Source organism: Lactuca serriola, chromosome 9 (assembly GCF_051521515.1).
Source record: "Lactuca serriola cultivar US96UC23 chromosome 9, Lser_US96UC23_V15, whole genome shotgun sequence".
In the NCBI taxonomy this organism is placed as follows: Eukaryota; Viridiplantae; Streptophyta; class Magnoliopsida; order Asterales; family Asteraceae; genus Lactuca; species Lactuca serriola.
The window spans coordinates 187,551,791-187,568,489 of record NC_136416.1 but is presented as its reverse complement, the minus strand read 5'-3'; positions in this window follow the sequence as shown (position 1 = coordinate 187,568,489).

Below are 16,699 nucleotides of genomic sequence, written 5' to 3'. Positions count from 1 at the left end.
GTTGCCCTCCTTCCGTAAGATTGATGGTTTAAGTCTCGTCAGAGACATATGTGGATTTAGGAGTAGTTTAGGATTATATTGTATTTGACGTTAAAAATAAAATAATATATTTTAAACATTTAAGATATTTAGTTTCAAACTCAGGTGTTACCTCGTACATGCCTTAACCACCCGACCAACTTCGGATTTATATCTTTGAGCCTTATGTAATAAATATATATATTCTTAGCGGGCGAAAATGAAAGGAAATAAAGAAAATATCAATGTTTAAAGGTAGAAAAAGGGAGAGAAGTTTCGAACTTGAGGCATATAAATCAGAAAACCACTTCCTTTCCAATACATTTGAATCAATTTAAAAATATATGCATATATTCATAAAAAAATATATAATAATAATAATAATAATAATAATAATAATAATATCATTTAAAACCTTAAGTTATAATCCATAATATCTATCTACTATAATAAAAGAATCATATAATTACCATTTGGCGTTTTTATACACCTCTATTTGCCACATGATCTTTATTTGCTAAGCCTTCCCTCTAATTCCTAACTATTTCATTCCTCCGGAATTCATACCAACAATTAAGAAATGTCAATTAGAAAATTTTGTATTATCCCAACAAATTAGCAAAAAATCATCTAATTAATTGAAATTGGATAATATTAGGTAATAAATAAGGTTTTGTATTCTTACCAAAATTTTAAAAAAACATGTTCCATTTAATCATGTCATGTGAGTTACAACCTGTATTTTCTTTTAGCATCTATTAGTTAGAAGCATGTATTCGGTTTCCACATAGGTTTAAAGATTCTATATTATGCGAGAATTAAAGATTTTCTCCACCCGGTATTTTTTTTGTTGTGCGTGTTTGGTTCAGTTGTTTATATCATCTTTGTTTCTTGTTTTTCGATTTCAAGATTTATTTTCTCCTACAGTTGAAGAGTCAATATTTTGTTACATTTGGTTCATTCCATTCCATTTCAGTCTTTCCTAATTCCATGATACAAACAGTATCTAGAAAAAAGTGCATAAAAGTGGTAAATTCATAAAAAAAAAAAAAGTCAAAATTGACCATGGATGGATGTATGTGAGGTGGGCTATATAGTAGCGGTATAAGTTTTTTTTGAAAAAAAAAACATAATGGTTAATAAAGAAAATGTTTCTCTTTGATGACATACAATCAAAAAATAAGAATAATAAAATTCTTTATTTTTTTTTATAATTTGTGGGACAAAAAATTATATATTTTCTTTTATTGAAAAACAATTTTTGTTTATTTTTTGATAGAGACAAATATTTTAACTATTTTATGCATAAACACGCATTGTTATATGTTGCATTTATACACCTTTGGATAGTAAATGCATGAAATAACAATATACTTTTTTGATAACTAGAAAATACCATTGTACATTGAATTGATACCTATTTGTTTATGTTTGTTGCAATTTATTTTAAATTTTTTGAACAAAAAAAACTAACCACATTACTATTGACGCATTTATCCACATTTGTGTGGTAAATGCACTAAATAACAATGAACTCTTGATCTAAACCTATATATACATAAAAGGTTAAATCTGTCATTTTTTCTATGTACTATCATTCTATTTTATACCAACCTACTTTTTGTATACATACACACATATTGTTATTTGTTGCATTTATACACATTTGGGTGGTAAATGTAAGAAATGATAATGTGTGTATTATATTTATATTTTGATCAAATTATGTTTGTTCCAAAATAATGTCTAACACATCATTATAGCATAACCAACAATGATATTTGTATGCCTTTTTTTACATTTGTTTGCTTTAATATGACTTTTATATCCAAATTTTCATAATATAAAATATCATTTTTATTATTTGTGTTATTACTAACATTTAATATCTACAAATTACATCAGAACTATTACCTTTGATAAGGAAAATATCAACTCTGATAAACCATGTGTATATCAACATAAACATATTCATTCTCAAATGGCATGAATTTTTATATACATATTATTTATATAATATATAGATGATTAATAACTACTTGTGAATATATGATTAATATTATGTGTTTTAAAGTTTCAATGTTGTTTTACTTTGTCAACAGTATAGTATACGAGTTATAATCTAGTATATCAATTGTCAAAACTAAAAGAATAAAAATGGCTCTAACATAGTAAAAGGCAGTAGTGTTATGATTAAGAGGTTCCAAATTGAAAATCCTTGTCACCCTTTTGTTCCTATATACACCGATATTTTTTATTTCCCTTTCATTTTGGTCGGTTGAGAATGTATAAAAGACATAAATCCAAATACAGTTAGTCCCATTTTTTATTCCGATAAACACCAAGATTTCCTTAATTTCACTTCATTTTTCTCATATGATAATGTATATATTTGTTTCACGGGGCTTAAATACATAAATCCAAATTTGGTTCGGAGGTTAGGGAATGAACCTGGCGTAATGACATGGTTGCAATGTCATCCAACAAGTCTTGTAATTGTTGGAGCATGTAAATGCTCTATAATGAAGAGTGATTTATTATGTTAGAATATTCTCTTGTATGGAAAGCATATTCCCTCCAGTAGTATATAAAGTGCAGGAAAGTAGTTATTTGTGTATGAGTGCATCCATGTAGACTTTAGACTATATGGAGTTTGGATGGGGTCTCTCCCATCCATGAGTGTTCTTCACGTAATATGTTGTTTCTCACTATCTATTCATCACAATTTACTCATATATTTTGTTCATCATTATCATACACGATTATCTTCTTGATATGATCGTTCCGCACCAATCCCATCGAGAAATAGGAATCGACAATTGGTATCAGAGCGAGACCTTGAAGATCTAACTAGTTATTTCAAGAGAACGATCCCGATTGGTTTATTATCTTGAAGCTTTTCTTCATTCGTGAAGAATATCTCATCCTTCACAACTCAAAATGTTTCTATCAAATTTTTGGCATTACTAGATGTTCTTCAGATTACGATTATTTATCTTCAGACTCTACATTTTGGGATGTCTCATTTGTGTTTGCATCCGGATCAAATCTTCTGATTATTCGAGTTTGGATTTGCGATACATTAAAGAAGAAGATTATTTTGGTGATGTGACGTGGCACTTATTTTTGATATTCCGATTAAATTTTTGGCATTATTAGAACATGGTTTTGGATTCACATTATTTATCATTCGAGCTTTACTTTTGGATGCTTCACATTTTCATCAGTTTACTCTTCATAGATCTTTTGATGCATTATCACTTGAGTTTGGAATGTTAAAGACATTGTGTGATTCAACATTGTGCTCTTCTTTTCAATAGGTGATGGGGAAACTGTGAACATGATTGGTTTTTGGGGACTTATCACATTCGAAGATTGGGATTTCATATTTTTATTCAGAGAATGGGTTCCTCTGTATATTCTTTGATGATAGAGATTCCATTTCCAGATTCCAAGATCATGACAACTTCAACTCTCCCAAGACACTTTAACACCAAAAGTTGTCTGTCGGGTGTTCTTCCTTTTATCACTTCTTTACCCTCATTATTTCCAAGCATTTAGAGGGAGATTGTTGGATCATGAAAATGCTCTAGTATATAAAGTGGAGGTGAGTGGTGATTTATGTATGAGTGCCCCCATGTATACCTTAGACTAGAGGGAGTTTGGATGGGGTCTATCCCATCCATGAGTGTTCTTCATGTAATATGTTGTTTTATCTCTATCTATTTATCGTAGTTTACTCACAAATTTTGTTCATTATTATCATAAATGATTATCTTCTTGATATTATCTTTCCACACCACTCCAATCAAGAAATGGGAACCTACAGTCATTGGCCATGTGTCTTATTACATGATATGGTAACAAGTAAAATATTGGTACAATCCAAAAATGACAAAACTCTCACAAATATTGGACATTAATGAACTTCAATTTTGATTTACGATAAAACCGACAAAAACATGCAAAGTTAAGGACTTTTGTAACATTTTGTCCATTCTTTTTTGTTACTCAACCTTTTTATTTTTTTAAAAAAAGGAAAAATCAATTGTGTGTGTGTGTGTGTATATATATATATATATATATATATATATATATATATATATACCCGAGCTAGTCAGGTACTGTTTATCGGCTTGGGGGCTAAAGATGCTTAGTCATCGGCTCACTGTTCCTTCTTCCATGTGTTTCTCTCCACATCTCACTCCACCTGCTATTCTTCTCACAACTCTCACCTTATTTTCATCCATCGACTTTGCTACTCTCTCTCTCCCATAAACGACGCCTCTTGATTTTAGCATCAATTTTTGACTTCCCATTCCGCGCTTTCTCTATTCTATTAGGGGTCGATGAGAATGAGTGAAGTTGATTTTCGATTTGGTGTGTGATTTTTTTAATCAATTTAATTTTTGATTTGGTGTTTGGTTTTTTCTGTTTGAGGATTTGTAGGTCGAGAACTCACAAGGAAAGACAATGATGTTTCAGATTGGTCTCGATTGGAACAACCGAAGGGAAAATCGCTCTAAAGGCTTCTATTTCCCTCAAGGGCTGATTCAAAGGTTATTGAAGAGGGAAATAGCATTTTGTATACATTCTGAACAATCAAATGTTCCTCAATCCCTTTCCTATGGTCATATGCTATATTCGATATATTAATGATGTGTTTTCCAACACAAAATTGATGTGTGTGTGTTTACGCAAGTCCTACCAATTACGTGAAACCTAGTAGTGAACTTTCAGTGGGAGTGACATCTGATAAACAACAAGGGAAGATACAAAAATTAAGGGAAGATGTTCAAATCGACGAAACATGCGCTTCCTACTTCACGAACTCATCGTCATGGGAGGTAGCGGTGTGAGGGTGCTAGCTGAGCCAGATATTTCATGTTCTTAAGAAGCATTACTGTAACATCTATTAAAATTCATAAAATTCAAACTTTTCAAAACAACCCTTTTTCTAAAGAAGTATTTACAAAACCATTGTTCCTAAAACATTACTTAAAAATCATAATCGCTTTCAACATAGTTTTCAAAACATTCACATTATCAGAGCTTCCCAGAAAGAATAAATCAAAAACGTGAGGGTATGTACAGGCACACCTTCACCTTGACATGATCCACTAAAGTATCTGAAACCATAAACCAAAACTGTAAGCACGAAGCTTAGTGAGTTTCCTCCAAAATACCAATCACACAACCGATCACAGATATAAAATAACAGCATGCAATGGGTCCATAACTAAAAGACTAGATTACCCCTGAGCCCACAATATGAGTCTAGCTTGCCTATCGGGCCCATAGCTGATATCTGGCTTGCTCCTGAGCCTACAACATAAGTTTGGCTTGCCCTCGGGCCCACAGCTTATGTCTGGCTTGTTCTATGTGCCGATCAGTCATCGAACTAAAATATCAATGTTCAACCCTCAGTACGAGTCTCACATACTGACCGGTCCTCAGCTCGTATCTGGAATGCTTTTGAGCCCTCAGTATGAGCCTGGCATGCCCCACCCGACCCTCAGCTCATATTTGGAATGCTACTAAGCCCTCAATATGAGTTTGGCATGCCCCTCCCGGCCCTCAGCTCATATCTGGAATGCTCCAGGGTTTGTTGACTATAACACAAAGCTGTACAACCTTAATCCAACACAACATGTAAACATATAATATACAACAACATATATAAATAATCATGTAGCCTGAAATATAGGTAGTCCTACAGATCTACTATGCTATCATATCTGCAACTAACATATCATGCATATCTATTCCATACTCAGCATATCAGCAAGTTGTAGGATATTAACCAATGGGCCGCCCTTGGTGCCTTTGAACCGAAAGTATAGTGAGGAAACTCACCTCGCAATGTCGAATCATACTGAAAAACCTCTGATTGTTGGTTCACGGAAATCCCAAACTAAAACAACAAAACAAACATTCAATTAACAATTGGATTACCATCCTTGACTAATGATCCATACTTAAGGTAAATGCCCATTTTACCCTTTCCCTAATTAGGGCAAGATCCACGCCCAATTCTTGATCTAAAAGGCCTAAATTACCTCACGACCCATAATTGGCCCAATTTTCCAAATTAGGCCCAAACTCCTTATTGGACCTTATCCTAAGGTCCAATTCTCTAACTACCCCAAAACATACCTACTCAGATAGTCAATTAGGGGCCCAAGAATTTAAGCCCAAAAGAATGCCCAAAACACAAAGCCTAAAAGCGAAAACCCAACAAATGGCGTACGTTGGGCGTACCCCGAATGTATGCAAGGTGTACACGAGCCTCGCATTGACTGCACATGGGGACGTTGACCAAGTATGCAGGGCGTACTTCTGCCTACGTGGGGGCGTACCCACGAAGAGCCGAAAACCTTGTTAGTTGCTTAATGGCTTAAGCACTAAAGCCTAAACTTCAAATAATAGTTCAAAAGTACTCCTAAATCATAAAGTCTCAAACTTTAAGACATTAGGCGTCCAAAAAGTCCTTAATAGATGGTGTTAATCCATTAAAACCTCCCACAAGGAACTTGGAGCCAAACTAGCTAAAGGGACCTCATATTTATGTCTTAGAACCCATCCACGGGTCTGAAAAGACAAACCAAAATGTCCAAAACGAAGCATGCATAATAATGAGACTTTTTGTGACAAAAGAACACCATAAAGCTACCAAGATGAGATCCATACAAACCAAGCATAAAGGTGGCAACTTTTTACCTTCTGGATCTTCTTAATGAAGTGATGATCTAAGCTCTACTAGCATGTTTTCATCTCTAATCATGTAACACCCATAAAATTTGTGCCATTTTAAAACATTTAAATCCATTCAAAAACCGTTAAGTTATTACAACTTGTTTTCAAAACAGTTTAAACATTAGAGTATGCCCAGAACAAAATCACAAAATCATGAAATAGGAGGAGCGGTACGATCACGCCTTCGCCTTGCCACGATCTCCTGATGCACCTGAAACAATACAATGAAATTGTAAGCCCAAAAGCTTAGTGAGTTACCCCCAAAATACCCATACACATACAGCCATACACATACAATAACTAAACAGCATACTATGGGTCTAGTCAACCATTAAGTTGGAATACCCCTGGCCCTCAACCATCGGGTTGGAATGCCCCTAGCCCTTAACCATCGGGTTGGAATGCCAACATACTACGAGTCCAATCACCCTACCAGATGGAATACTCCCGGCCCACAACCATCGGGTTGGAATGCCCACGTCCCTATACCTACAATAACTACTATAGGTCCAATCATCATTCTGGATGGAATACCTCAGGCCCTCAACCATCAGGTTGGAATGCCAACATACTATGAATCCACTCATCCTACCGGGATGGAATACTCTTGGCCCACAATCGTCAGGTTGGAATGCCCACACTCCTACATCTATTCTAACTACTATGGGTCCAATCATCCACCATGATGGAATACCCCAGGACCTCAACCATCAAGTTGGAATGCCAACATACTATGAGTCCAATCATCCTACCAGGATGGAATACTCCTGGCCCACAACCATCGGGTTGGAAGGCCCTACCTACTATGAGTCCAATCATCCTACCGGGATGGAATACTCCTGTCCCACAACCATCGAGTTGGAATGCCTACACATTAACAAACATGTGCACCTACCAGATACTCACATAACAGTCTATAGAAACAGATTTTAGGCCCTATCATCCTACCGGGATGGAATACCCTCTACTACTGCTCATACATGTGCACATATAAATGGTAATCTACTACCAACATACAAACAGTCAGACCAACTACAGGCCACTAAGCATAGGCACAAACGATCTACCAGGGTACTTCTCTAACCAACAATGCTAACACATAATCATACTTTCTACCAGAATGCCAACTAACATAACACAACAGTAACTATCTCAAAGGGTCCGCCTTGGTGCCTTAGACCCTTTGGTATAGTGAGGATAACTCACCTGCAACTGCCGAACCGAACCACGAAAGCACAATCCCGAAGCACTGCCTCAAAATCCAACACCTATTTCCATCAATGATCCATTGACATAAATATCCAAATTACCATAATACCCTTGAAGGCCAAACTGGTCAAAGTCAAAGTTCTGGTCAAAGTCAATGTTCTGGTCAAAGTCAACTTTCTTGATTGACCTTACTAGGCAAGTCAAGCCATTAAATCGCCGAGTTCTTAAACTCAGAAGACCCTCATATCACGACTCGACTCGCCGAGTCACCCCATGAGTCGTCGAGTTCAACAGTCTCTGAGTCCTATCCTGTCTAACTCACCGACTCACCACTCAACTCACTACTCTGAGTCTTAACCAGAAAGGGGTTGGGGTTCCGCGTTGTGACTCGCCGAGTCCACGACAATCTTCATCAGACTCGCCGAGTTGTTCTTCCAACTCGTCGTGTCCAAGCTCATCGTCATATGACTCGCCGAGTACACCCATGCGACTCGCCAAGTCTCTTCAGTCCTTCATCCATACAGACCCTTTTCAAGCCACTCTTTTAGGGCACGAATCTCACGTAAAGTTGTAAACTTTACGTGAAAGCAAGGAGCTATAGGCCCAAATCACTCTAGGGCTAAGGTTTAAGACAAGGATTCTTCACCAACAAGCCAACGACTGATACTTTGTGAGTCTCTGGATCAAGACAAGTCCAGATTTGAAGTAGCAACCTCAGATCTGGACCTCTAACCCAAAATAGATCCTTAACATGTCAAAATGGCCCCAAATCTCATTCAAGAATAAATCTAGATGGAAAAGAGTCAGGGTAACACCTTGTTACCTCGAAAACGTGATCAAGCTGAAGTAGATTCTGGATCTACACCAATCCCTTGATGCTTGCCTCTCGATCTCTAAGCTCCCTTCCCAAAATTCGTCCTCCAAGCTCAATTCTCTTTGACAATGGAAGCTCACATGATTTCTAGGGTTTACTGACTCTTAAGGGCAATAAGGAGGCTGAGGGTCAGACATAAAGTCCTTTATATAGGTTGCAAACCCTAAGATTAGGGTTTTCTCTTCCTAGCACCAACTTGTCGAGTCCAGCCGCCGAGTCGGCGAGTTGGCCACTTAATTCACGACCAAATCCCGCTCCGACTCTACGAGTAAGCATATCTACTCGTCGAGTAGCTTTCTTAATTTACACTTTAAGCTCTTCAGTCATACTCCTGGAACTTGGGATGCTACTACTCTCCCCCACTTAAATTAGGCTTCGTCCTCGAAGCCTACTGCAGTATACGATACTAAATAAACCTCTTGCACTATAGACTCTGATTTTTTCCAACCAACTCATGTCCTTTCAGACCCTACCACTGTAGCCATTTTTAAAATAACTTCTTCTTGTTTTTTATCCTTGCCATTACTTCAGGCCAACCACTGGCCTTTTCTACTTAATGCAAAATCCCATCAACCCAAGTATCACTCGATGATACTGCCAACTTCCAGTCATGAACATACCTTCACGACTTGCGAACACTAGATACCACAATAATTCACTGAGTCCTCTCACAGCGCTAGAATATCCTTCCCCTTGCAATACTGGCGATACCCCGGGTAACTCGCAATATTGGAAGTCATCCTGACCCCTCCCTAGGTCTATTCCCTTCCTGTGCTGACCGACTGATACCTTCTTCAGCTTTGAGCAATTCCCATGTACCGACCGACTATATCACATAACCATTCGTACCTAGATGCACCTACAACAACATTCTCATAAAACTAACACTCACACCTGGCCCAATCAGCCTCGGCTGGAATACCAGGCGTGCCAACGACGGGTCCGCTCATCCCCATGAAGGAATACCCTCGCATCCCTACCCATGTTTGACCCAATAAACCCTCGGGTTGGAATACCAAACACATCTGGTCCAATCAATCATAGGGTCCGGTCATCCTCAAGATGGAATACCCTAGATTGGAATACTAACATATAGATAATCCATGTCTGCAGTCATACTTAAAACCAAGGACCTTGTCCTTGCGTCTTCCTCAAACCCCTCTGATACGACACAACCGAGTGTAGCTCACCCAATCTCGTCATCACGTCTACTCCAAATGTACCATGACATAGAACATAAATATCGCGCTTTCTAGGTCCACGACCTACGACTGTAATATTCTCACACGGTCCTCAGCACCGGTCTAGACTGCTCCCGAGTCTATCCACTCCGCTATCTTTAGCTCCTCCATCCAGATCTCCAATCTGGAGCTGCTCACCTTCTCCTCTTTCAAGGAGACCTGAACCATGACTTCGTATCATCAGTCAGTACCGAAAAGTCAGAACCTCACTCTACATCATCCACTTGTGGAGCACGTCACTTTCCCATAACACATACATATACTTGGAAACTGATCGCACATCTAACAATCCATAAAGAGTCTTCCGCATACCCTTAACATTTCTGACACTTGGGGACAATCCCACTGATTGTTATTGCATAGCAGTATCCTTACTGCCAGGTTAAAGGTCCACGGTACATACAGGGTCCTTACCATATTTGGACCACCTTATCGCACCATTCCTACAACCGGCGTCCAAACTGCGTCAGGCAACATCCTTCAAAACAACGTTCCATCCGAGAATTTCCAATTCTCCCCCCACTTAGAGCACTAACTACTGCCTACCGGCGGTGAAGCTAGTATGCGACTCAATCGTCTAAAATCAAGAAAACGAACTTCAAGAAATCCGAGTTCCTGCTGATGAGCCCGGACCCCTGAATCCTGACCTTTCTCTCTCTTGAATACATCACCAGATACTACCCCTCTATGAACTCTCAATAATAACTTCTCACTATCATCTACTGTACTCTTAATAACTTACGCAGGAAACAACAACTCATAAAACATGAACAAGATATAGAAGAAAAGACATACCGACTGTCACCTCTAGCGCTGTCTCGATCTCCTCGGCCACAAGCTGATAAGCACGCCCTGGAGCCTTCGGAGGCTCTGCTCGACCCTGACCCCCGTCAATAAGTCTCAAAGTGGCTAGCGCTGGGGCATGCACTGGCCCGGCAGCCAGTAGAGGACACTGGGCCTTCATATGGCCCACCTGATCACAATGATAACAAAGTCGAACTCCGGCAGCTGGAGCCTGCTGCCTGCAATCCCTGGCTATGTGACCCTCCTTGCCACACTTGTGGCACCCAGAAGAAGAACGACAACTTCCCTCATGCACCTTGCCGCACTTCCCACAAGTACGACCCCTTTGACCTCCCTGTCGATAATCAGCGGCCCTCAACTGTTTCGGCATAGGCTGCGACTGCACCGGGGCCTACCTCTGCTCTCTCAACTAGAGCTCGATATCTAGCTCGAGCCTCCTAGCGGCCTCCTGCAACTCCAACAAAATATCGCATCTCTGCGTGGACATAAAATGTCTGATATCCCTCTTGAGCATACTCAGATACCGGGACATCTGAGCCTGCTCTGAAGCAAACTCAAGGCAAAACGTCACCCTCTCCGTGAACATCCTGGTGATCTCCGTCACCGACTCTGAATCCTTCTTCAGCTCCAAGAACTCCTGAGCCAACCTCTCTCTTTCAACCCGCGGAATATAACGAGTACTGAGCATCTCTCGGAACTGATCCCAAGTAACTGTAGCCCGCCGCGCATCTGAGTAAGAAAAAGCCGGAGTCAACCTCCACCAATCCTTCGCCCCGAGCCTCAAAAGGTTCAGAGCACACCTCACCCTCTGATCCGTAGAGCATGAACACATGAAGAAACAACCCTCCACATCCGATAACCATCTCATCGCAATGATCGGGTCCTGAACTCCATGGAAAGTACGGGGCTTCGTATTATCGAAGTTCTGATACTGAAAGCCCCGGCCGGCTCCTCCTTCTGCCGCTACTACAGCCGCTGTAGTTGTCGCGACAATCGTCTTTGCAAGAGCTGCATATCGCTCATCAAAATACTCAATCATGGCGGTCTTGATCGACCCAAACATTTCCGGTAAATAAGCCTAGAACATAGCAGCAACCTCATTATGCAGGATCTCACGAATCCTAGCATCCAACTCACTCGTCCTCATGTGACCAATGACCTCGGGTGGTGCTGATCCATCCTGACCAGCCTCTCCTGATCCTGATCCTAAACCAGATCCTGCTCCAATGCGCCTCGTAACCACCATACTGAAATCCGTCAAGAAGGACATTAGACATTCCTCATAACACGCTAGAAACTATGTCCCAACCAAAAACCTAGGGGTTGTGACTTCCTTGATACGCGTATAGGTCCTGTGCTTTCAGTAGTACGGGCCCATACTTCCTTCCACACTTACCCATATTTGTCTCAAGTATCACCACAACACCCTAACAACATATACATATATAACGAGCGCTCAATCCCCACTCCTAGCGGAATACTATATATTGCATATCTGGCCTCCCGGCCTCTCACTACCCACCCATCCATGAAACTTCCACCAACCCTGCAGTTCTAGTGTATGCTAGTCATACATAATGATGGACCTTATAAACTTTTGAATATCCAACTCTACCCTAAGCTCCCAATCAAACAAGAACATAACATAAGGCTAAATCAAACATTCTCAGGCTATAAGATCTTAGTTATCTATAACCGTGATGCATACACTAATAACTACAGTAATGATGTCAATTCCATATAAAGAGAACCCTAGGCTAGTAGGCATCATGAAATCAGGCAATTCTATCATGAAATTCCTGGAGATCCCTAGCCTAGTACTAGCATGTTGTTCTAACATATCACATAATCAAATAACTTGTATGGTATTTTGGGGTCTACTTACTGACTCCGGCTGACCGTACCCTCTACACCCTCCTTTACTTATTTGAAAACCATTTGAAAATCTTCCCTTGATTTGAGACTGGATTCACACGAATGTTCCTCCAATTCACTCAAACCAAGACTCTGATACCAACTTGTAACACCTATAAAATTTGTGCCAATTTAAAACATTTAAATCCATTAAAAAACCATTAAGTTATTACAACTTGTTTTCAAAATAGTTTTAACATCAGAATATCCCCAGAACCAAATCACAAAATCATGAAATATGAGGAGCTGTACGATCACGCCTTCGCCTTTCCACGATCTCCTGATGCACCTGAAACAATACACTGAAGCTGTAAGCCCGAAAGCTTAGTGAGTTACCCCCAAAATACCCGTACACACAGCCATACACGTACAGTAACTAAACAACATACTATGGGTCCAGTGAACCATCAGGTTGGAATACTCCTGGCCCTCAACCATCGGTTTGGAATGCCCCTAGCCCTCAACCATCGGTTTGGAATGCCAACATACTACGAGTCCAATCATCCTACCAGATGGAATACTCTCGGCCCACAACCATCGGATTGGAATGCCCACATCCCTATACCTACAATAACTACTATGGGTCCAATCATCCTTTTGGATGGAATACCTTACGCCCTGAAGCATCAGGTTGGAATGCCAACATAATATGAGTCCACTCATCCTACCAGGATGGAATACTCCTTGTTCACAATCGTCGAGTTGGAATGCCCACACTCCTACATCTATTCTAACTACTATGGGTCCAATCATTCACCAGGATGGAATACCCCAGGCACTCTACCATCAGGTTGGAATGCCAACATACTATGAGTCCAATCATCCTACCGGGATGGAATACTCCTGGCCCATAACCATCGGGTTGGAATGCCCTACCTACTATGAGTCCAATCATCCTACCGGGATGGAATACTCCTGGCCCACAACCATCGGGTTGGAATGCCCAGACACTAATAAACATGTGCACCTACCAGATACTCACATAACAGTCTACAGAAACACATTCTAGGGCCCTATCATCCTACCAGGACGGAATACCTTGTACTACTGCTCAGACATGTACACATATAACAGGTAAGCTCCTACCAGAAAACAAACAGTCAGACCAACTAGAGGCCAATAAGCATAGCCACAACCGATCTACCAGGGTACTGATCTAATCAACAATGCTAACACATAATCATCCTTTCTACGAGAATGCCAACTAACATAACACAACAGTAACTATCTCAAAGGGTCGCCCTTGGTGCCTTAGACCCTTGGGTATACTGGGGATAACTCACCTGCAAATTCCGAACCAAACCACGAAAGCACAATCCCGAAGCACTACCTCAAACTCCAACACATATAGCCATCAATGATCCATTGACATAAATATCCAAATTACCATAATCCCCTTGAAGGCCAAACTGGTCAAAGTCAAAGTTTTGGTCAAAGTCAACCTTCCAGATTGACCTTACTCGGCAAGTCAACCCATTGACTCGCCGAGTTCTTAAACTCAGAAGACCCTCATATCATGACTCGACTCGCCGAGTTACTCCATGACTCGTCGAGTTCAACAGTCTCTAAGTCCTATTCTCTCCAACTCACCGAGTCACCACTCAACTCACTACTCTGAGTCTTAACCAGAAAAGGGTTGGGGTTCTGCGTTGTGACTCGCCGAGTCCAAAAATAGACTCGCCGAGTCCACGACAATCTTCATCAGACTCGCCGAGTTGTTCTTCCAACTTGTCGTGTCCAAGCTCATCGTCATATGACTCGCCGAGTACACCCATGCGACTCACCGAGTCTCTTCAGTCCTTCATCCATACAGACCCTTTTCAAGCCATGCAGGGGCTCCAAACTGTAGATCCATTCTACTAGGGCATGACTCTCACGTAAAGTTGCAAACTTTACATGAAAGAAAAGAGCTATAGGCCCAAATCACTCTAGGGCTAAGGTTTAAGACAAGGATGCTTCACTAACAAGCCAAGGGCTGATACTTTGTGAGTCTTTGGACCAAGTCTAGTCCAGATCTGAAGTAGCAACCTCATATATAGACCTCTAACCCGAAATAGATCCTTAACATGTCAAAATGGTCCCAAATCACATTAAAAAATAGATCTAGATGCAAAAGAGTCAGGGTAACAGCTTGTTACCTCCAAAACGTGACCAAGCTGATGTAGATGCTGGATCTACACCAATCCCTTGATACTAGCCTCTTGGTCTCCAAGTTCCCTTCCCAAAATTCCTCCTCCAAGCTCTATTCTCTTTGACAATGGAAGCTCACAACATTTCTAGGGTTTACTGATTCTCAAGGGCAATAAGGAGGCTGAGGGGCGGACATAAAGTCCTTTATATAGGCTGCAAACCCTAAGATTAGGGTTTTCTCTTCCCAGCACCAACTCGTCGAGTCCAACTGCCGACTTGGCGAGTTGGCCACTTAATTCGCGACCAAATCCCGCTCTTACTCGTCGAGTAGCTTTCTTAATTTACACTTTAAGCCCTTCAGTCATAATCCTGGACTTGGGATGTTACAAATCACCTTGATGCAACTCCTCCTTCTTCAAACCCACAAGGAACACACTCTTAGCTCACAACACACTCTTATGGAGTTAGGGTTTGCCAAAAACGACTCAAGGACTTGCAGGCTGGAGAGGTGGTAGTAAATGGTCCATAATGATGCTTAAATACTCTTCAAACCATAAAAATTAGGGTTTTCACCCAGACACCTGTACGCTCAACGTACTTACATGTATGCCCAATGTATTACTCATACTACCAAAATCACCATTTTGCCACTAGGGCTTCCCATGGCCACTTCTTTCCAATCCAAGGACCAAAATGACATAATTAAAATTGAAGGGATGAATTTGAAATTACTTGAAAAGATGGGGTATTACAACTCTCCCCCACAACCATGAACATACAACGACCTTCCAACGACGACTAAATTGAAAAGAAATATTTTCAACCCAAAGAAGACCAATCCATAATCCCATGCAACAAAGCTATCCTACCTTATCTGAAACCTCAAGACTCGAAATGGGTCTGACTCCCTAACAGACCACCTTTACTGAACCAATGTTAAATCCATGACACTTATCCATCAAGCTATCCATTCAACTCCTGATGATAACAATTCCATGAGCACAATGAGATACAGGACATGGATTTCCTTAACTGTCAGAACGATACGTGACTGCTATAATTCAAAGACCCCACGACCAGCCCGATCTTCATACCGATAGAACCATCTCAGATCACAAACACATGAACTAAGTCCTGACCGTCCAATTGATGCCTTTGACAAAACGATTCCCTAACTCACATATCCATGACTTACAGTACTTGCACGGATACATTCGTGATTCTCAAGGCGATTTCCCACCAAAAGTCATCCCCAAATGGATATCCATACAATTTGTCATAAGTTCTTCTCTAAGGCTGATGACCGTCCATTCATGAATTCTACCCCCAGTCCCTGACTGGAGACACCAAAAAACATGCAGAAAAGATCCTCAAAACATGTTGATAATGAACCTCTCCCAAACCAAATCCATATGATGTACCAAAACCTTAAATTAACCTTTGACTCTCTGCCATGCCATTACCAACCTCCTACCCGACGAGAAAAGACGATCAATCCAATAATTTCCGCATTTCATCCAACCCCTAACAAAAAATTGTGAACAAAAGGAAATACGATGCACACATTCCACATATACTTCCTGATACCTGACTGATACCCCCAACAACCATTGACCGCTCCATATCCAAACCAACTAATTTATGGGTCTTCCGATCCCCCATTAACGCGTCAATACTGAGAGTATCACAAACAGAAGAAATGAATAATCTTGTCCATTAGGCCCACAGTCTTTGACTGGAATACCCCTGTCAG